The 23,641-nt window shown below is 30.9% G+C and overlaps 1 long non-coding RNA gene across 1 annotated transcript in view; it reads right to left on the reverse strand.

Moving 5' to 3' along the window:
* Nucleotides 1–1,611: 1,611 nt before the first annotated feature.
* The window catches only part of LOC106684701 (uncharacterized), a 135,128-nt gene continuing 113,098 nt past the window's right edge, over nucleotides 1,612–23,641 (reverse strand). Inside the window, exon 5 of the long non-coding RNA XR_001343728.2 lies at nucleotides 1,612–1,691. This is a non-coding gene — a long non-coding RNA (uncharacterized lncRNA). The remainder of the gene's footprint in view (nucleotides 1,692–23,641) is intronic.

The following is a 23,641-nucleotide window of genomic DNA, read 5'->3' on the forward strand; positions in this document are numbered from 1 at the left end:
AATTCAAATCTCCCGCCATGTGTGACGTCATCAAAATGCTGGCTTCTGATTGGCTCCTCAAATCGGTGCACCAGCTCCCCCATATTCTCTCTACTGCCTTTGTCAAAATATATCTTAGTCTATCAAACTATTTGTATTCACTATTTTACTCCTAATTCTATTCTATTTATACTTTCTGCTACAATCATATCAATCACTTTATTCCTCAATCCTATCAATCCTTTATTCAAGTGATTGATAGGGTTGTAGTAGATTGTATAAATAGAATAAGTAATATAGTGGATAAAAATACGTTAATAGACTAAGATATATTTTGACACAGGCAGTTAAATAGCCTGCTACTTTTTAATGACATTGTTAGCTATGATATTAAAAATAAGATAACCTCAAGAATATCTGGTATGGCAGAAACGTAGGAGTACTTGTTGAGACTGTATAAATATGTTTTATTATAATTTATAAACAAACCAATCTCAAACAAGAAATTAAATTGAATATAAATATGATTGACTGTATACCTACAACTCATGATCAATCGATCTATCCTAGTTCTCCTATGGTATGGTTTTGTTTTGCAAATCTGGTCCTTTCGGATGCCAGGTTGTGCTCTGATTGTTAAAATTGCACTGTTCCCGTATTTAGTGTATTCCACATTCTTGGGGCCCTAGTTCCTCGTTTTCAAACGTATTGTCGGCGCTTATCGTTTATTGCCTCTTCAACTTCCTTCATTTTCGTTGGTCTCGCTTCACTCTCATTCCCTTCAACCGACGACTCTTCCACAGTATCCGATTTTTCTGCGTCCTGCGGTTCGTCCTCTGTTAGCGCCCATTCGCCTAAAAACTACCTCTTGCTCCCGGAAGGTTCATCCTGGTTGTCCTCGAGAACATTCCCCGCAACAGCACGCGACAGCCAATCCACTATTATGAACTCCTTCGACGACTTGTAAACTATATCCAAGTTATATTGGTTGAGAAGCTCCTTCCGTGACCCATGCGGTAGACTACTTCAATTTTCCAACCCACTGTTGGTGATCCGTGTGGACCCGAAACCGTTGGTCAAATAAATAAGGGTGAAAATGGTCCACTGCCCACACTATACCCAGAAGCTTCTGCTAAATTACACTTTAACGAGCCCCTGCTAACGTGAGGCGTTTGCTGGCATTCGCTATAGAGCTATCTCCTCCTTCATCCTCCAGTGACAATATCGTATCCAGAGCATATTTACTAACCTCCGTAGTTAGGGTAAAAGATTGCTGAAAGTTTGGAAATACAAGGACTTTCTGCACTTGTTTCATGCACTTCCTCTACAGCCGATGTTAGGATACACTTGCTACTCTATTGCCTGCACAATAACTAAATATCTCTTAGTGCCGTCAGTTTTGGAATCGTGAGTTTGTACATTCATATTTTATGATTTGTGTCCGCTATTGCGGGAGTAAAAGTCATGAAAAGGAATAAATTTGGTGGCTATCCGGATTGGAGTGGTATCGTAATAGAGAGATTCAAAAGCTTTAAAGGTTTACCTTATTAGGCGGTACCTAAATACAATAGTCGGTTAAGAGAAGCTTCAATACATATTTAATTTATATAAATAATATAAAAATAATTTACCATTGTTTTGAGTTGATATGCAATTCGTATTAAAGTACATACCGCGAAATCAGCCATTGTCTCCCCATTCCTCTTCTTCTCCTAAAATAAATAAATAAGGTTAATACAAAAATTTCATAGTATTTGTACACTTTAATGTTATAGTTGTAAATAATAAAATAAAGTTTAAAAAAAAAATCTTTAGTTCCGAACTTTTGAGAAATATAAAAAAAGAAATAGCTCCTCGCCTAAATTGAATTATAAAAGGAAAAAAGGCGAAATCCTCGTAAATAAAACAAAAGGTTTCTTTCCTCGGGTCAACTCATGAATCTTTTGGGGACTCCTATTGTGACTATTGATTCCTCCGCTGGCCTCTTTCCTTTTCAGATTTTTTTTTTTCGATTCGACAGCATTTTTCCGCTATCTTTTTAAAAATCGTTTATGAATCTTACGTACTATTTGGCTCACAAGGGACTTAAATGAAGCTTAGGGAGTATCGAGTTTCGTTAATCCTACTTAACAAGAGGTCCTTTGTAAACTTATCTAAAATAAAGTTTTCCGGGTCAGGTACGATAATCGTGCTCTAAGGTTTAAATATAGGCTTTGAAAATTTCGAAATTTCGAATTTAAATTGAATGTTAATATACTAACATGTATTTTAAAAAGAAATTGTAACTATAACTAAAAGGCATGGTCATTAGGTAATTTTCTAAAACAAAATAATTTAATGCGCGATCATTTTATTGCATTTATATTGGTTTCTTAATAATATAGACATTTTCAATGTAGAAAATCCAGCAGATGATGTCTAGTAGAAGTAAACAATACCATGTTTCGCAATTCCGATTCTAAGCAGTCTAATAACATGGTTCATGAACATGATTCATGATCTTTAGTTTAACATGTTAAATGAAAAAAAATTCGTTAAATGAAGTAATATTTCCTTTTTTTAACATGTTAAAACAATATAACATTAAAAATGCTTGAGAGTCTGTTACTAGCTCTGCTAAATGGAGAATAACTTCACGCAGCATACCAACTGATTGGACAGAGTTTGTTGTGTTGGGTTACTTACTCATAGTTTGTGTTAGTATTGTTTTGAATGTTTTTGTAACAAATAAAACAATAGATGACAATAATAATAGTGTAATGACAGTTGTAATTAGCTCATGTTGATCCTGTTCCTCACATGTTAAAAGATCAACAAGGCACCCAGTAGCCAAACTTTTACTTTTCACTTAATTTAGGTATGTTGTAATACCTATAATGTTGTATTGTTAATCAAAACTTATATGTAAACAATAACATGAAGCTTAGTAGGGAAAGGTTATAAAACCAATTACTCATAAAATCTTCTTTGTGCTCTTATGTATTTACCATTTAACATGACTTTAAATAGGGCTGCTCACAATCCTATACTTATAACATTTAACATGGAAAAACATTTTTCATTTAACGCAACATCATGAATACTCCTAATAATGAAATAGGCTTTAAAACTTTTTTTTTAAATGATAAGTCCTATAGAATACACTGAAATAATAGTTCACTTTAGACATTTATTACTGTTCAAGAGTGGAAGCAAAGAAAATGAAAATGCGATTGTCACACTTCAAAGGGGTTGAAAATCTTACAAGAACTTACATTTTTCTACAAAACATTCCATTGCGTCTATGTCCTTGTTTTACAATCATATGTTTATGAGTATGCACGATCTTTACCATACAATTATCACAACCCATTGTAAGGATACAATACATTTCTTGTTTCAAGGGGTGCAAGATACTTAACAATAATAGCAACCTTACAGGTATTTCATTTAAAGTTATCTAGTCTCCTATGTATTACTAATAAGTAAGAGCTAAGAGGAAAAATATAGGTGATAGTTTTCTTGATAAAAATCTATTGTTTTGAGAATCCATGTCTATTATGTAATAGATAATCATTGTCTATTTTTATTATATTTCTTTAGAATTTAAGGCAGCTATAATCTATCATAATATCTTATAGGACTAAGGAGAGATTTATACTGACAAATCGTAATATTTATAAGGGTGGGTGGACCCAAGAGGTCTCCCGAACCCACAGAGCTAACTCAGGGCAACAGTGAAACAAAAAATAATTTTTTGTCACAGCTGGATTCGAACCCGTGTCCTTGGAGTTTTTAGCACATTACCATACCAATGAGCAACCCACTTCCAATGATTATATATAATTTTCTAATAAAATAATATGTATCCAAATTGTCTCAAAGCTTTTAATTATTTCTCTTTGAAAGTCCAACGTTCGGCCAATTCGGCCATACTCAAGGACAATTTAATTATAAATTTACACCTGACATCCAATAATTTAAACTCTTTTTGCAGGATAAGATCATTAACTTGGTCACCTTTAACTCGTATACATATTATTTTATTTAAACAATAAGAACAGTCTCATGAATGTGAAAAAATTATATATATAAAGTATTATTATTAATATCACCAAGCAAAATAATGATAAAGCTTGGGAAAGATGAAGGTTTTATTGCTCAAAATGATTCAATATTTACTTTTGTATGGTACATTATTATAAATAGGCATAATTTCAACCAAGCCGACAAATAGACATTGCAGTGAGGCGGATGAATATTAGAGACCCCTTGTACTCTCCATAGAATTGATGGGTCGTTTGAAATCAATAAAAAGGAGATGAGTGGGTATTTTATATTCAATTGCTTCCTTGAGAAGGTTTCCAAGTCTGGTGATTCGTTCAATAGTTGATTTCCACTATGAAAAACTCTAATGTTCAGGAATTTTTTTTTCATATTATTATTTTAATCATCTCCAACAAATCGATGATAAACTTTTCTAATTCATTTATTGTAATATATTTAAATATACCACACTTCATGGAATACAAAGGTGGCAATTTCAATTACCACCAATAAAATGCTACAGTGAATTTATTTTAAATTCATAATTTTCTGAAATCCTTATTTAAATTGCTTAAACGTCTCGCAAAGGTTTCCAAAAATTATTGCGAATTTGATTTTATTTCATAATATTTTATGATTAAGAGTTATTGGTATAATTTATATACCAAGTATATATAGTTTATATAGTAGGTATAGTTTCAGATTTTTAATATAGTTTATTAATTATAGATATTACTTATTTATTATTCCTTATTAATTCTCTTTAAATTCACTATTCAATTTAGGTTACACATATCTTCATTAATAACTAATTGTGGTTTAATAGTTATACTTTTCTAAGACGGTCCATAATTATACATTGTTTGTTCCACATATTTCTACTATTTTTTCATGATGCATCTACTTCAAAAGTAATGTTCCACTAGTGCAAATATAATAGAATAAGCTATGAAAATAATTTATTAATTTATACTAAGTGTTGGAATTAATAATCCCTAAATTGATTAAAATTAATTAAAATATTAGTATTGTTCAAAATTTATTATTATCTCCTCTTATCTCAAAGTTATAAATATATATACATAATGGCGTGAATATTCCTATATTTATTTAGTTATTGGTTGCAATTATTAATTACTAAATTTAAATTTTAGTGTTTCTATTGAATTTTAAAATTTCTAGATTTTATAAATGACAAAATCTTTGAGTATATTTTGTATTATTCTTGATCTTTTATTAGTTTAATTGTTTGCAATCTATTGAAAATTTGGTAAAGGGTGAAAATCATTTTAAAAGTTAATTTAATGTCGAAGATATATTAGCTACAACGAAATGAAATAGCAGCCATTTCATTCCAAAAGCAGCTACATCACTAATAAATATAACAATTAGAGATTAACAAATAAATACTTAGCATATAACAGTCAGAAACTGAAAAATATATTACATTCAAAACTTCTTTTTAATCTGTAACGTGAATAAAATAATTATTGATAAATAACATAATTGTAATACTCATTGTGGCCAGTTCATTTTTTTTATAAATTTAATTTATAAAAATTATCATTAAACCGTAATTCTTATAAAATTTAATAAAAGTTTACTGTTCATACCACTGAAATTATAACACATTATTAATCGCCAACCCATCTCTCTAAGAATAAAAGGGTTTACATAGTCATTCATATTTCTCTTACTCGTTAATGAACTTATTATTAAGATAAAGAAAAACATTTCGCATTTATTTGTACAAGCGAAACTTGAAAACCGTGCAACCAAATTGATAACAAAATTTTTGAATTTATTGTGCAAAAACCTATTTGTGTAACAATAGCTTTAATAACAGGAAAAAATGGCATAATAATAAAATTTCAGTTTCGTATAAGCTCACAGTTTTCACTTCATACATAATCCCATAATCAAATTAAAAAACTAGTTAAATAAATGACCAGTAAAAAAAAAAAAAAAAAAAAAAAAAAAAGGTTCCACCAAAATGAGTCGTAAATTAATAGACCTAATCTACTAACGAATCTACTAATGAAGATGAAATTTAAAAAAAGATATAACTTTTAGTACAAGTATTGAGTTAGCAATATATCGGTAGAATATTATGTTTATCTCGCTAAACCATAAAAATGTTAAAACGCATGTTTCCTTTACTTTATCATAATAAGAATTTAATTAGAGAGCAAAATATTATTTTATATAATTTTACAATATTATTTTTCCCCAAAAACTAATTGTACGAATGATTATATTACTATAGAGTAATTACATAGGTATGATATACATAGGTTCATACATAAGCCTGAATCCTTTGAATTGATAACATAGTAATCTTATATTGTGCTTTAGCAGTAGTAAAGTGGTATAAAGAAGGACTCTTAAACGTTTATACCAACTTGGGTGGCATAATGACTGCTGAACAAGCCTCTATTAAACTAAATGACGTAATATAATTTGCAAAACGTGTATTTTTCCCTATACAACGTCCATAGAAAACCGATTAACACCTAATTATTAAAGAACGATGAAAAAAAAGAAAAGATTTCTTGAAATTTAGTTGATGCTAAATTGCAGTTTAGTACAAAGATACGACAAATTTCGGTAGGCACGATAGATATCCAAAGCATAACATCTTTTGGAAAAAAAAAATTAAGAAGTTAAATATCTTGCAAGCGTAGTTCTGGTATGTTTTACTTTATTTAAAGATATTAAATCAGAACTATCAAGTTATAAATTAAAAATTTGTAAGTAACACCTTATTCGATGATTTTTTTATTTCACAATGATATAAGAAACAAAAAAAAATTCTAACTAGACATCACTTCATTATTAAGCGAATATATTGATTGAAAACCTCCTACTAAGAATATTGATCCAGAACTGTCGCCAACATGAGGCATACGGTATCAGGAGTTGTGATTGATGACTTATTACAATCTATTTTGTTAATCATTATTTCAATAATTAAATCCGTCAAATTTTTGCTGATTATTATTATTTCCTAATTTTTCAAAACCTAATTTTTAAACTCTCCCCATATTTTATTTTTCTCTTTTTTATATAGTAAATTATGTCGATATCTTTTTTAATTCAACTTAATAACCGAATAAACTGTTACAGCGAGAATTTCACATTTTGCATCATTTTCAAGTTCACGACCCAGTATTGATTCTTTACCATCAAGTAGTTTCCATTTCCAATTTTCAATTATTAACGATAATATAATATTTAAATTAACCGATTTCATGTCAATTACAATCTTTAATTGATATTAAATTTTGAATTTCTGGCGTAATACATAAAAATTAATAAGATTTGATTGAGTTCACAAGTAAAGAGAGATTAAAAAAAAATAATAGTTTAATTTCAATAAATATTTTGAGGTTGAAAACAAAAAAAAAATATAGAATAAAATATATTCAATTTTTGGAAGTTTTTAACCTCAAAAAATTCATTGCAATTGACTTACCAGACTTCCTAAAAAGAAAATCCAGAAAAATAATAGATTTTAAAGCTAGAGGCATAAGTAAAGATTTTACAATGATTATTGATTTTTATTTAAATGGTCTTTTCTCCATTCGATTTTATATGATTTCCTTCGACATGGTTTTACCAATGGCTCATTTCATTCCTCAATCTCATTTTAACATATTCACTTAATAGATACTTATATATTAAACAGTGATCCCTGCCTCACTCTTGGTCAAGCCTCGAATTATTGTATCTATTCTCCACTAGTACACTTTTTCATTCATTTGATATTATTTTGTAGTGTCCAAGCCAACTTGGTTAATTTTTATTTTCCTACTCTTTAATAATTTTTTTCATCTATTTTTTTATTTTTAACTTTTTCCGTTCCAGGAATTCTAGATATTTAAATAGCGTTGGCTGTATGATCTATGTCTCTCTTCGATGTACAATGAAATATTTTTTCTAATGCCAAGAAGGAATGAATTTCGCACGGATATCGTATTTTTCCTTCTTTTTTTTTATTACCTAATTTTCTGCATGCTTATTAATATTTTGTTAAATTTCTAATCTAAATTGATCAGATAGCAGTTTAATATACGTACCAATTAAATCATCCATTTTTTTTTATGAGACGATCTCATCAAATGAACCAAGGCAAATGGATTGGGAGTAAATTTTCAGCCTTAATTTTGTAGATCACTAGATGATTCAATTGGTATTGAAATATCCTTAAAGAACTCTCATTTGCCTGTATTGAAGCAAAAATCATATAAGTTATAAAAATATTTACGGGACGAGAAATCCATGTAAGGTCCTTCGACACGGTTTTATAGCTTGGCGCTTGGGTGACATTCGTCAACGAAGGAAGAAAATGGATGAGAGGACAGCTCTTCCAAGGTTCCTCGTGTTAAATCAATAATCCGGGTTAATAGTGCTTCTTGTCTCTCTCACCGGATCCTCTCTATTGTAGCTACGAAATAGTTAATGTCAATACCACTTCGATTTTATAATTTTAATTTAAAGTTTATTAATAGTAGCTTCTAGCTAAAATTGAAACAATGCTGCATCTATTTTTGGATCGCTGCAGAGTTTACTTGTCTCCAATGCGACAAAACCTTGAATATTACTTTCTCAACTGCAAGAGGTAAAGAAGAAGTGGTGATTGAACAAAATAATGCTAAAAATTTAGGTTAATATTTACTATATAACGAACTAGAGAATTCCTAACGAAAAGAGTGACCATCTTAGGAAAATGTACTGTTTTATAATTGAAGCCATGAATAGATCAAATGAATGTTTATGTTAGAATGTTAAAAAAATGAATTTAATGTTTATTTTAACCTGGAATCCTCACACAAGACTGAAAAGACAGGAAACTGCACGCAGATTCCGACTATTACAACACTTACTAGACAAACGGTTTAAACTTCCAACTCATTACAAAAGACTGATCTACATGACAATAATAAGGCCCATCTGGACATTCGGAGTTGAGCTTTGGGGCTCCACTAAACCTTCGAATTCCTCTCGTATCCAATCTTTACAATCCAAAATCCTTCGTAAAATCCTCAATGCTCCTTATTTTGTTACTAATAAAATCACCCATAAAGACCTAAATGTTCCTTATGTAACCAATCTAGTCCGAACCCGATTTTATTCCTTCCATAATAAACTCCCTAACCACCCAAACCCACTAGTTTCTAACCTTGCTTCCTCTTCCATTCCTAACAATCCTCCGAGGTGCCTGAAAAGAAGATGGCCTCGCGACCTTATATTGTAAACTGTTTTTAGAGTTCTACTACTGGGTAGTTTCTCTACATGCTGTATCATATTATGTCATTATGATCAAATTTATTTGTTGTATTTTTATACAGTTGTAAATATCAATAAATTTAAAAAAAAAATGTTTATTTATTATATTTTTTTTTTAACTTCTGAAACCTATTACAATATTTTTTAACACGGAGCTATGTATGTATTTTTCCTGAAATTTCACTTAAAACCTATACCAAATCATCAAGTTACTACTCTTGCAACTTCATCCGATAAATTCTAAAGCATAAATTTCAGATAAAAAATAATAATTAGAACTAGACCGGCAGTTGTTAGTGGTTAGTGTAATTTATAATACGCATTGTTCTGCTAAACCAGTAGTTCCAAATTTTTTTCGCTACGGGTTTTTGGCCAAAAAAAAAATCGTGCTACACAAGTTAGGGTAAAAAAAAAAAAAATCGCGGCACCCTTTTCAAGCTAAAAAATATAAAAATGTCGGCACAATTGTTCTTAGAGCGGTTGAGTATGAAGGCAAATAAGAAATAACAGTGCAAAGTAAATGTAAATGCTGAAATGCACTTAATATTTGCTATTTTAATTTTAATATTTTTTTGTTATATTTTGAGAAAGTGTCCAATTCTTTTGCGGCGCCACTGGCATACGCTTGCTACACCTTAGTGTGCCGCAGCCTTTGGGAACAGCTGTTCTAAACTACCAAACTTATTTTTGAAGGAATGTATGCAGTGGTCAGTTAAAGTCGTTTAAATTAAATTTGTACAACTACAACCCATGAAGGGATAGGGGTGATGGGCGTTGTAGGAAGTACTGCTACAAGACCAAAGGTTGTATATATGTATACTGACGCATCGTAATATTTAAAGTGGGTACTTTGTGAGAATATGTGAACCCCGGAGGTCTCTCCAGCCCACAGGGCTGACTCACGGCTCCAATGAAAAAGAAAATAATTATCCGCCACAGCCGGATTTGAACCCGAGTTAGTAGTAAAATGCCATAAAATTGAGCTACCCATTCCCATGTGAAATATACTACATTATAAAAAATTAATTAAATCAAACCGATAAAGATTTTGCAATGTTAGGATGTAGATAAACTTTGTCAATTTTTGTGGTAATGAGTTCATACTTATCTACACATATTTCCATTAAAATTGCAGGTTTTCACTTCATTCCAAGTATCTGAACCGTATTATAATATTTTTTACCTTATTATATATTATTATAACGTATATTTACACCTTGGAGGTGTGTCAAACCTGTGGGTTCAGGAACCCTCCTTGGACCCACATAGACTCTGTTAGTGGGTACTCTTAATTGAGAAAAAATCTGACCGTAATCTTGAAAAAATCACCTCCTTGCACACCTCGTTCATGAAAGAATATTTCTTTATTTATTTTTTTTATATCTACACGTAAAACCTATCATATATTTTTTTATTATTTAAATAGTACACATAAATAGCTCATAAATAGTTAGTTGTATTTAGTATAGCATAGGCTCAACCGTATTTACTTGCTCATACGGGATTAGGCATGCAACTGCCAACTCTGTCACCCAATACATGCCAGAGACGGCCGGCCGATATCTATTACACTGCACTCATCCTCCAAGAGGATGTTACAAACCTTTTACTCGCGACGGGGAGCCACTCAGTCAATCATATTGAAACAGACAGTCTTTTATTTTAGTTTTTTTTACATGTGCTGGTGATATTATATTTAGAAATTTAAACACTATTAATCCATCTTACCCCATATTTTATTTATATGTTATAAGTATTTATTTTGTTCTAGATTCTATGTTGCTTTTCTTTTCTTTTTCTCTTTTTAATTATAATTTTAAATTCATATTATTTTTATGTTTTATACATTTTTTGTTAATGATTTGTGTTTAGTTTAAATTCTATAATAAGATTGTTAATTGATCGTATGTAAGATGGTCCGGATAGCGATCAAAGGTAGCTCTAATGATGCAGAACTATTTATTATGCACAAACGTTTTGCCCCACTCTGCAAAGCTTCATCAGGGCAAAACTTCATTAGTTTTTGTATATTGTGTCCAGAATATACAAAAACTAAGAATATTGTAAACAGATTAGGAATATATATCTTGTCATCTGATAATCTGTTTGCAATATTATTAGTTTTTGTTTTATTTAATTAAATTTTAGCGAACAAATTATAATTTTTATATTGTTTCCTATTATTTAGAGGTTTTTATTTTAAAGTTCATGTTTAAAATATAATCTATTAAATATTCCGTTGTTTTCATTTCTCAATGTTTCTTATCCATTACGAAGTGGGATATTAAAGGTTTATTTTGAACCCGTGATATCCCTAACAGACTTTATTTACCCTTTGGTTATTTTTGTTATCCATGACACTTTCAATTTAGTTAATTCAATATTAAATTTTTGATTGAAGCAATGTCCGATGGAGGAACGTTGAAATGATCAGTAACTAAATTTTCTTCCGGTTCCATTCCTATTTAATTTTTCCAAATACAGTTCATTATAATATGAGAAAAAATTAACTAATAAATATTTTAAGCCATAAAGAATGAATGAATATAAATCCATCACGGAGTGGAAAATAAATGCACCGAAAAGAGGAATTTATAGCTATAAAATTTATAGCAAGCTTGAACCCTAAGGATCTTAGATATAAATAAATTTATCACCTACATTCATTTTATATGAGATAAAGAATTTTTTAAATGACAGGCAATGAATTTTTAAGCAATGGAAAAGGGTTCACTCAATCAAACGAGATTTACTAAGCACTTGGACGGAACGACTCAAGACTACAATCGATTCAATAGAATTTTCTTATTTCAAACGTTGTTAAGCCATGGACTTATATAAGTTTTGTTTTTATTTGACAACATTAAACGATTTTCAGGATTCAGCGAGGTAAATACTTGAATGATGGCTCAGAAACACGATCATCGTGATGCCTTATATAAACGAAGTTTACAATGCCCATAAACCACAATGCTCATTAAATGTCATTAGTTTCTACGAAGACGGTTGCATTCACAATAGCCAATATCTCACAGCATAATGAGACAAGATTTGATAGATGACAGCCAATAGGAAATATTCAAACCATTGGCTTCACGCGCCATCAGTCCAATTTTAGCAACTATTGTGGTTGTGAAATTTCACAGAATTAATTAGTCATAAAAAATATACATCAAAATATAAAGATTACTAAAACGATGAAATAAAGAGGTTGAGACGTTTGATGTTGGAGGGGGCTCAGGGGCTTGTTTCTTGCTGAATGGATTCCGAGGTGAAGGAGGTTGAATTGAGCGCTTAAGCTTAGCTTGGCATCCCCTAGAGCTTTTTATACTCTATCGCTTTGATCTCATCGTAATATCCATACTCAAGCTTTTTTACGCTCATTCTATGTAAAAAAGAATGCAAGTATTTGCTCTGTTAAGTTCGTCATCAGATATCTATGCTTGTGTAAGCATGTCATCGGCGCAGGAAATATTGTGTAATAAATATTTAAGTATACGGCGATTATTATGTCGAGAATTATTTATTCCATCAACCGTCGATGAAACCAAGAGATTTGGCTCTAACTTCCCTCCCAGTAGTCAATTCTTTTAATCTAAATTCCTTCGGACAATAGTCAATGCTCCATACTGTGTAACCAACCATCAGCAGCTTAACATCGATTTGTCTCAGAGCTTATTAAATCCAAATTCACTATATTCAATGATAAACTCACTCATCGTCCTAATTCCCTAGCATGATCCCATTTAGTATTTACCTACAATTCTACCGTAAGGTTGAAACGGCCATGACTTAGAGACCTGTTGTAAGTTCTCAACTCACGTTCGGAGCGTCTGAGGATCATGTGCTCTCGCTCATCCTCCAGTAGTTGTTAATACTAGTGACGCAGTCGAAATCTTCCGGAGTTCTCTTCAGAAGTAGAAAAGAGGGGTGGTGGAGGCAAGTTGTAAATATATGAGAGAATGTAACATCACAAAATTAAAAAAAAAAATATTAAAAAAAAATGCCTCCCATTCATACATCTCAGGTTATCTCTTATTACTGATCACGTTTCAATTACCTTCATTCAGCTCGACTGCTTCACAATTAGATTAATAATATTGGTACTGTCGATTAACATATTTATTCAAACTAATGGAAAGAAGAGCGAGTTTCCACTTAATTATGACTACGATGAAATGGTCGAACGAAAATTATTTTTTGGGTCCGCTTCTAAATAAATGTAACTCCACAATTCGGATTTATATAGCAGAGATACAATACCAACGCAGATTAGGGTTTTCTGTCAAATCTTGGCGACAAAGACTGTTTCTTCCGTTTTGCTATATGGAATTTTGTTTCCAAATGAACATTTGTGCATTAATATACATAAATGATTATTGTACTGTCTTATGAATAATATACTTATATGATATATCATGTGTAGTACACAAATGATTGCAGATTCAATAGTTTAGGCCAAGTGCTGAGAATGAAATATCGAAAATTTTCTTCAATAAGGAGACCCGTAGCGATATATTTATTTAAAAATAAAACACACCCGTTTTTTTTTTAAATAGATGTCATTGCTTATTTTGGAACGGAAATGTTTTCTTGTTCATTTTATATCTTTACTAGTTTTATTTATTCCTTTTTATAAGAAGCATATGTGAAGTGGACGTTTGTTGTTAAAAAAATTTGTTTGTGAATAATCTCTTGTCTGGTCAAAACTGAGCCTGTTCTGGATATTCGTAATCTCAAAGAGATTACTCCTTGAAATTATTTTTTATCCGGAAAATCCTAAAATATTTGCCTGCACATAATAAACCATCTCAATAAACAGGTTAAAGAGACAAGCTCATGTTATTAAAACTTCATTCACTCAGGATCACATTATCTTATCTCTTTCACTGTTCGATATCAGGTTTAGCTACTTTTTTCCTCACAATTAATGTAATGGTAAAACCGACTTTTCACTAGATCCTGTGTAACCGACTTCCACTAGATACTTATAATTATCACTAGATCCAGAAATACCCCACAATGGAATGAGGCATAGGGAGGACTGTACTTAGGCTATATTCGCTTTCACTTATCTTGGACCATTCTCCCTGTTGTCGAATTAAATCCATTGCAATGCACTATTTAACATAACGATGGAGAATATGTATACAACTTATAAAATTAGTCAGACATCACTGTCCGTAATGTTTTTTTAAATTTATTGTCAGTTATGTACACGGATGTGGGAAATTATTAGAGATTCGTAGTATTCTATCAATTTACACTGAGAAAAAAAACTAAAAAATATCTTAAATAAGTACTAAAATAATATTTTGAAATCTGAATGTTTGTGAATCTTTTATAATGACTAAAAATTAAAAAGTTTTATTAGTTTATATTATCAATTCCAGGTTTTTAGACTCCAGGTCTTAAAAGACTAATTATATGTAGTTATACTGGTAATTTTATAGCGACCTCAACCGGCTTTAAATCAATACCAATGATGGAAATTCAAAGTGTTCTGCTTTGCTCTCCATGATTAAGGGCTACCATGGTTTGCTGTTCTCCAGGCTAAATGAAAATGTACGTAAGTATTGGTATAATTATCTTGTTTATTTAAACATAAGGTTTTATGTTTATTTATTTATTTATTTGTAACCAATATAAATATATATTAAAGATGTTCAAACGGGGTCAGGAGGACAGGTGAGGAAGGGAATATTCGCTCTGATTATTTCTGAAGTTATAATTTCCTTGAGACTGTAACGTAAATAGACCATTAGATGTTATAAATAAATATTTTTCGAAGTTGGATAAGATTGTAACGCACACCGACTAATACTCATAATAAGTAATAGTATCATCGAATAATCCATTATTATGTTTTATTAACCTATTTACTCGTTTTGTTATTTATTGATTCGTTTATCAAGCTTGTAAAATACGGTTAAAATGGAATCATTTATCTATTTTATCACCTCAAAATAAGGCAGATTTGCATATTGTAAAAGAAAATATAAAATATTAAAAATAATTAATTTGTTCGCCATTTGTTCTTCACTATTTTACAGTTTAATTTATACACATTTCCACTTTGGACATAATGGAGTCTAATTAATTTATTCTTAAGTAAGACGTTTCGGGGATGCTGCGCCACCCATTTCAGCGTCTAATCTTCCCCATTATTGTTGTTGTGAGTCACACATTTTTAAATATATAAAAAACTTTAAATATACAAGGCATTTCAGGGTTAAGTGTCCTTATTAAAAATATGAACTATGGGTCTTCAAACAATAGAGAAATTATACATTAAGATATGTCCTTTAACGCTTAGAAGATATTTATTACTTATGATTTTCATTGTTATGGATTACAAGATAAGTTACAATTATTTAATTAGTTTGGGTCACAACTAATTTACTGATGAATTGCGAAAATTAAAATTCACATCGAATACTATTAAATATGAATACCTTGATCGTTATGACATTCTCAGAATCTTTCTTCCACTACAGCCTAAATTAGGCGTACGGCACTTGATAAAAGTTATTGTCACGCTCTCCAGATCTGACATCACTGGATTTTTTGGTTAGGGTGAACTTAATAAAAATGTATATAGAAGTCCGTTCAATGACCTTAGTTCTTTAAGAAGAAATGTAAGTGAAGCTTGAGAAACAATAACACATGCCCAGTACAGTTCGGCCACTGCTGCTGTTGAAGAAAGGTGCAATATTTAATATGAATGTTTATGTTTAAATTTCGTTAATACAGTAGTTGGAACGCATTTTAATTAATTATCATTCCTTTTATTAATTATTATAATTATATTCCTTTTATTAATTAATTATCATATTATCATACCCTGAATAATCAATAACAAATGAAATTTTAGTACGTGAATATCTCAGAAACAAAGCGTTAATCTTATTTTGAGATCCTTAATTTATATTTTTAGTTGGGAGACTTTACCCCTAAAACATCCATAATAACAATGAAATTTGGTCAATGGTCATTTTTATAGTATTTAGTAGTGGCATTATTGTGAATTGGAAAGGGCTTTAAAAGGAAGGTTCGGACATTTGAAAGTTGATACCAACCTATATTATTTTCACCCATCACAAGTATGGCAGCATAGGACATTTCCTCCTCACCATTATGCGCTGTACCTCCCAATAGCAGAACTGAGAGGGATGGAAAGTATTGGAGAGAGGACCATGTTGACTTTCTAGTGGCTTTCACTGGTTATCGCAAGTCAGTCTGTTCGTGGTGGCAATCCGTTTAGGGTGATCAGGCAGGGTAAACCACAGGGCACCCGACCACTATTGTCTTGTGGCGGTATAGGGGCTGGCTATATCTGATTGCAGCTCTAACTAACCTGCCAATATTGCAATAAAGATTATGACAAATATTGATAATTATTATTATTGCTATAGCATCAGCTATTTTTTAAAATTTAATTCAAATAATATTTTTTATTAATATAAACAAATAATTCAAAAACTAAGAACGTTTTAATTGTTTTTAATCACCGGATATATCGAAAATATATCGATTCACTTTTAATAGTTGTTGAGTATTGGAAGATTTATAGTCAAGGTATTGAAAGTAATAAGGAGAAAAAAGAGATTAGGAAACTTTATCAATTAATAAATCTGAAGAGGTGGCAAAAGTAGTATAACCAAAATAATTTGATTGTTCTACAAGATATAGAACTTTTTGAAATGACTGAAACTATTTTAATTAGAAGAAAGAGGAAGAAATGAAATTTAGTACATTTATGCATCCTAAAAAATGTTGGAAAATGTAACCCCAAATTTTTTCAAAATATCTACTGTTCCGTGAATCATAAAAAAAAAAAGAAGAAGTTGGAATACTAATTACAGTAGATTAAATTCTTTATAACTTTTATTTTTTAATGGATAGTTTTAGAGTTAAGTGGCATTTCATTTATAATGTCATTATCAACTGGAACTGAAGTTGATACTGATTAATTGTAATTTTTTAGTTTATTATAAATTTGTTTTATAATATAATTAATAAATTTATTATTATTATTGTTCATTAAAGAAGTTCCAAAAATGAAAATTATGCGATTGTTGCTCACCACTCCAACCTCAGTTTTGGAATAACTCCATTTTTTTTAAAAAAATTTTTGTAAATTTCTCCTATCTTAAAAAAAATAAAATAATAAAGTTAAATAGTAAAATTAGTAAGGAAATTTTATATCTGTTTATTTTTCGTTATTAATGTTATTGGATCGGGCCGTAATTAATTAAGAAGTTAAGTAATAAAGCGGAGAAATTATTCTATGAAACATAAATTTTGTAAAAATAAAATATTTTTATTACAGAAGATGGTTAAAATTTACTAAGTTAGTTACTAAGAAGAAATTTCCCCTCGGAGAGATGCTGAGCGTTTTATCATCAAATTATTTATTTCCTTCCTAAACTTAGCATGTTTTTTAGAATGTCGAAAGAACTATCTTACCAAGTTTCATTTGTTTCTAGATAAAAATACTTATTGTCTCACAAAAGAAAATATAATAATAGAAAAGAGATCATATTTTTATGGATACTATTTTACTTTTTTTATATTTCCCGTGAAACCCTAATTAATAAATCCTTCTCTTTTCTATTAATTTCGTATTTTGTTTTACTTCGCCCTTCGAAGGCTCCACAACTTGGGTCAAAACGTCACCACACATTATGGCAGTATATTAACTTCGATGTGTATTATTTTTTACCGGACCTTCGATCTATGTTCTAGATTTCATCTGTATCATTGTTATAAAAATATTTTTTTTTTTTAATAATCAGATGTACTCGTTAAGGTTACGATTAAAAAATACGATTTTTTACAAACTTCATCAGAAACTGAGAATATTTTTCAAACTTCCTCATTTCAGCAAAATAAAATCATTAATAAGAGCTAATATAATTGGAGAATTCAAAACCTATAGCATAACGTTTGTGCCGGATCTATCCTTATTCGCCCGTCGTTGGCAAACCCAAGGTCGGCTATGCTGTGATAATAAACCATTTAAGACCGCACCCAAAGTGATTATTATTGCAATTTACCTGGTAGAAATAATAGCTGCGATTTATTATATATCTATAAAATATTCGGCAATGCGTTATATAAGAAATTAATGTAATTTTAGGTAATATGGTTATTTAAAAACTATGTGCTTAACTATTAAAACAAGTTCGTCCATGCTATGTGCTATGTTATATGCTATGTTGCTCAGGCCAAACGACCTGCTATGAATTCATTACTGTGTCCGTCAGCTTCGAATTAAATCAGGCAGTTTAGGACACGCAAGCTTGTTGTTAGTGATTTATTACTGGCCCATCATCATTTACAACATTCCTTATATCAAAATCGTAATATAGACGTATAATTGTGGTAGAAACTCACAACATAGATTGAAATCAGAGCTGAAAAAATATATTTCAATAGTTTCATTGGTATGGATTCTGTGATACATTTTTAGAAAGGAGGAAGAAAATTCGATTGTCAGCTGCGATTTAGATAAAGTTTAGTCACTATTTCTCATGAGAATAAATTAACTTATATAGCAACATTTTAGTGTTAGTTAAATTATGAGTAAATCACTGTATATTTAAAAATAGCAAAGATGTACTGTTGCATTTCATATAATAATAACAATAATAATAATAATAATACTTTATTTATTCTGGGACGAGTCCCTTTAGAATAATACAGAGAAATCAATAGATGAGGGCTGAGGAGCCTCAGAGATACTTAAACAAAAAAATATAAACAGTCATTATAAAAAATAATTATAGGTTACTTTCTCACTTTAATCAGTTGAACAATAAATAAAAAGAAAAAAAAAACGATGTAAAAATAATTAAGAATGTAAGAAGATATAATAGTTTATATACCGATTTACAATTTTATGGAGTCTGAATGGATAAGAAATGATTGAACAGGCGGGATTTAAAGGTAGGAAGGGTATTGGAGGGACAGATGTTGGAAGGGATAGAGTTCCATAAGGATGATGCTCGGATAATGAACGATCTATCGAAAGCAGCGGTTCGGTGGGCCTTTGTGTATAAATCTGAAGACCGGGAACGGGTATTGCGGGAGCGAATAGAGGATTTGAATTGAAGGAGATCGGAGATATGTATACCGATGTTTGGTAATGGAAGTCTTATAATATAAACTATTTTTTTCATATAGTTTGTTGGTTGCAGTGAAAAAGTTTTGGTCTTCACATTTTTTTATTAGACTTGTATATATCAAAAGAGGGAAATACAGCATTTACAGAGGAAATTATAGTAATTAAGAGGGGGGGGGGGAGAGAGTAGTATGCCAAAAAAGTAATTCAGTGCCACTAACCTCTCTTATTCTTTTTTAAATTTCATTTATAGACTCATTTCAAGATAATAGTGTGGCTGAGTACAGATGTTATATACCGTGGTTAATAGATTGCGCTTGTCCAGTTTAATTTAAAGTTTTTGACGACAGTTTAATAATTCCGATCGAACACCAATGGCGAAGCAATTCCACAAACTTTTAATAACTTTGCGGAATAGATTTCGAATTCAACCGAGTTTCAAAAATCATTTGGTCCAGATACATTATAAGTTAGCCGTGGCGTTCAAGGAGCAAAACAATATTTCGCTTAGTTCGCTCAAACGTAAAATGGTAGAAATGAAACTGAGGAGGAGTAATTTGCTTGATATACAAGCAAATGTAGTAGGACATTAAAATCATCTCAGATTATTAATGGTTTTACACACACACACACAAAAAATGGTGTAAAAATATATTTAGTTCTCCCAAAACTACTGATCTGAAATTGACGATTATTCGTGAGTCCATAACAGTTCCTAATATAAATTAATTTTAGATCTTGAAACAATACTTGTTCCCTTTTTTGATCAAGACTCATTGATGTTTTATAAAATATATTGATAACTGGAATAATAATAGTTAATGAAACATATTGGTGACAAATAACAATGTAATTATTTATTTATTTTTTAATTTAATTATTTTGCCTGGTTGAGTGTAAATGATATAAATAAATGATGCAGTTTATGATAGAGAGTTGAACCGTGTTCTCATATACTGCCTAACCTAGATAGCAGTAAGGAGAGGCACAAGTTGGGGGATTAGAAACATCTGCGCCTACTAAACAAAACTAAGCAAGTAATTCCCAAGTTTAACACAGACCATGTGAATGTTTACCAAGGGAAATCTGGGCTTGATAAACTGAACGCAACAGAGCGGTGCCCTAGTACTATCTAACTCTGCCTCCCTTAACTTAAGGGACACAGGGAGTGGATCTTTGTCAAGTTCCTACACAGAAAGCTCCTTGTCTAACTTGTTAGTAATGACGTTATACTCTCATTTAACGACAGGAATTGGAAAAGTGTGTCCGATGTATTACAGTTATTGAATAGTAGAAACTATACTGTGTGTCATTTGGATGATTCAAACTCTTATCGCATATATTAACGAAAGGAGGAATCTTAAACACTATTATTATTTTTGTTTTTTCTGATGCTACTACTAGATATTGACACTGTCCTATATTAAACTTCTTTTTAATCCTATAATTGCCACCCATTAACTCTGACCTGGGAGCTAACAAGTTTCGGCCGAAACGTCGAATAATGCAATAATAAACAACATTATTATTATTTTTTATTATAATATATTTATTGATATTTACAACTATATTAAAAATATACACAACCAGTAAATTTGATGTTAGTTATTCAATGACGAGATACAGACATGTGGAGAATCTACCCGTTGATAGAACTCCAATAACATTTCTAGAAGAGGAGTTCTCGAGACCGCCTTCTTTTCAGGCACCTATGAGAATAATCAGGTAATGAAGGAGAAGCCAGGCTAGAAACAAGTGGTTTTGGGTGGTTGGGAAGTTTATCCTGGAAGGATTGGTATCTGTTCTATTATAGTCATATAAATAAGTCTTTTTGTAATTAGTTGGAAGATTAGACAGTTTGTCTAGTAAGTGTTGTAATAGTCGGAATTGACGAGGAGTTTCCTGCCAACTACATTAAATGTTTTATTTTGCTGAGTCTTTTTTTTGTGTGGGGGATTTTAACGTTATTCTGTTTCCCAGCTTATGGCAGGAAAGATGGGTTATCCAACATGTTACCAATCTATTCCACTCAGAGTGAGTAATTCCGATGGTGCACCAAGAAATCCAAGTCCCCAGCAGGATTCCAACTGGCACCGCTACTAACACGAGAATGGAAGGTTGGATCGTTAGTGGATCAACGCTCGTAGTTGGCTGATTTATTGATAGTTAAAAATTTAGATATAGTAAATACAGAAAAGCTGGGGAAAAACCACCAACGCACCTTTACTTTATCTGCACAAATAAAATATGTGAATCAATTTTTTTAAAAATTTAATAAGCATTAAAATTGTGGTGGAATGGACACTCCTTTAGTCAATTATCCATCCAATGGCGTTGGCAGGATTTGGTTAGGAGGGGGAAGAGAGAGAGATAGTCCATTAAAGGATATACTTACAAGAAAACCACCCTAACCGTAGAAGTCCGGGGACCCATAGCGTACTAATGGGTTTGAGAGGGAATTAAAGACATTTTAGCAAAATCGATAGTTTTAGAACATATAACACACCCCCTCCTCCCCAAAAAAACTTTCTTCTAGACTTTTTGTTTTATATACCTATCCAATAATTCAGTATTTTAAAAATATATTTGACTTATTTTCGTACAAAGAACTTCAAACATTTGTTCTTTTGCTAGAGAACAGATAGTTCTACGAGAACAAATAGTACGAGGAGACATTGTAAAGTAGCTTTGTTGTATGATATAATTTATACAACACCCGATTCGTTCATTAAACCATAGATCATTTATTGAGAAATGCATAAGATTGTATTTCTCTGCCAAACTATATCATTTATCAAATAATATAAAAAAGTTTGTGGTTTCAACTAAAAATGAGTATTTTTTTTACTCTCTCTCCTCCTGCTAGCTTTAGCATATTTATCATCTCTAAAAAACTTACTCTTGGCAATTAGCTAGCTCTTTTTTTTTAACCAAGATGCCCAAAGGACTTTTAGAACATTTTAATGTTAATTTTTAGCTATCGAATTAGGAAAACCTACAAGGTTATTACCAACCAAAGGAGTGCGCCTTTCCTATGGGATTTAACAAATTATCTAATTAAAAAATATCAATGGAAAGTTAAATTTCTCAACATTCCTAATTCTAAATATGGTGAAAAATGACTATCTAAAATGAAAAATCTGAAAGGAATAGGCTATTGGCCAAAAAGGGGATCGATTCCCTGAGGGAGAATGTGGGGCACGTTTCAAGAATATTTTCTACGTGAATTGGTTGGGTATGCAGGCACCCTACTAGCCGGCTGGTGGGCGTCTTCAAAGCAATGCCCAATCTCTGTTAATAATAACATTCTTCCCTTATTTATATTTTGCATGACAAAGAAAAAATGGTAGTTCATATTGCATACATACATTTTCAGAGATTCAAAAACCCTTTGGGATAGATGATTTTTATTCGAATAAAGAAAAATAATCTGGTTCCTTTCAGATCCCTCCTTCAGATCGAAACCTTTTATTGTATGCCTTTTTCGTTACTCTCCATTATCCTATAGGACTTAATATGCTGGATATAAATAATTCTAAAATCATTGATTTTCCAGCGATCATACGATTCACATGCTATTACTGATGTTACTAGAATTGTTTTCACCTAGAATTACTGGAAATTCAATATTTATCTTTTTTTTCCCATTAGTTATAAGGCAAATTCTTTCATTTTTATTTTTCAGTATTATTAATCACAGATGGTTAAGAATTTTAAATAGATAAAACCTACCTCAGGGAAAGTAATTTTGAAAATATCTGATTTATGCCCTGTTAGGACTATTATAATCATATAAATGGGGATGAGACATAGCTGATATCAAGGACCATTTAATTGTACATTGATATACTGATTTTAATCAAAATCATTTGAGCCATTTAGGAGAAAATCGTAAGAAATTGTAAAATTTGCCCAAACCTGAAAGTGATTCAGCGCTTGCCTGCGGCTGCTTATATACTCTCTTTCTATAGAAAATCTTTAGATAGATTAGATTAGATTTTTATTCAGGACAATCAACATCTTATTACACCCTTTTTACTTTATTTATCTTCTTGTCTTTGACATTTGATACTTGAATGTAGACTATTTTCCTGTTAATTTCCTATTATCCTTTTTACACTGGTCGGTATTGGTGGATTATATTTTAGTATGAAGTTGCGTTTCTTTCAGAAATTTTATTTCTATGGATTCTGCTGAGTCTTAAAGGGCTAAATCCCTTGT

This window comes from Halyomorpha halys, unplaced genomic scaffold, assembly GCF_000696795.3.
Source record: "Halyomorpha halys isolate HHAL.00 unplaced genomic scaffold, Hhal_1.1 Scaffold603.1, whole genome shotgun sequence".
In the NCBI taxonomy this organism is placed as follows: Eukaryota; Metazoa; Arthropoda; class Insecta; order Hemiptera; family Pentatomidae; genus Halyomorpha; species Halyomorpha halys.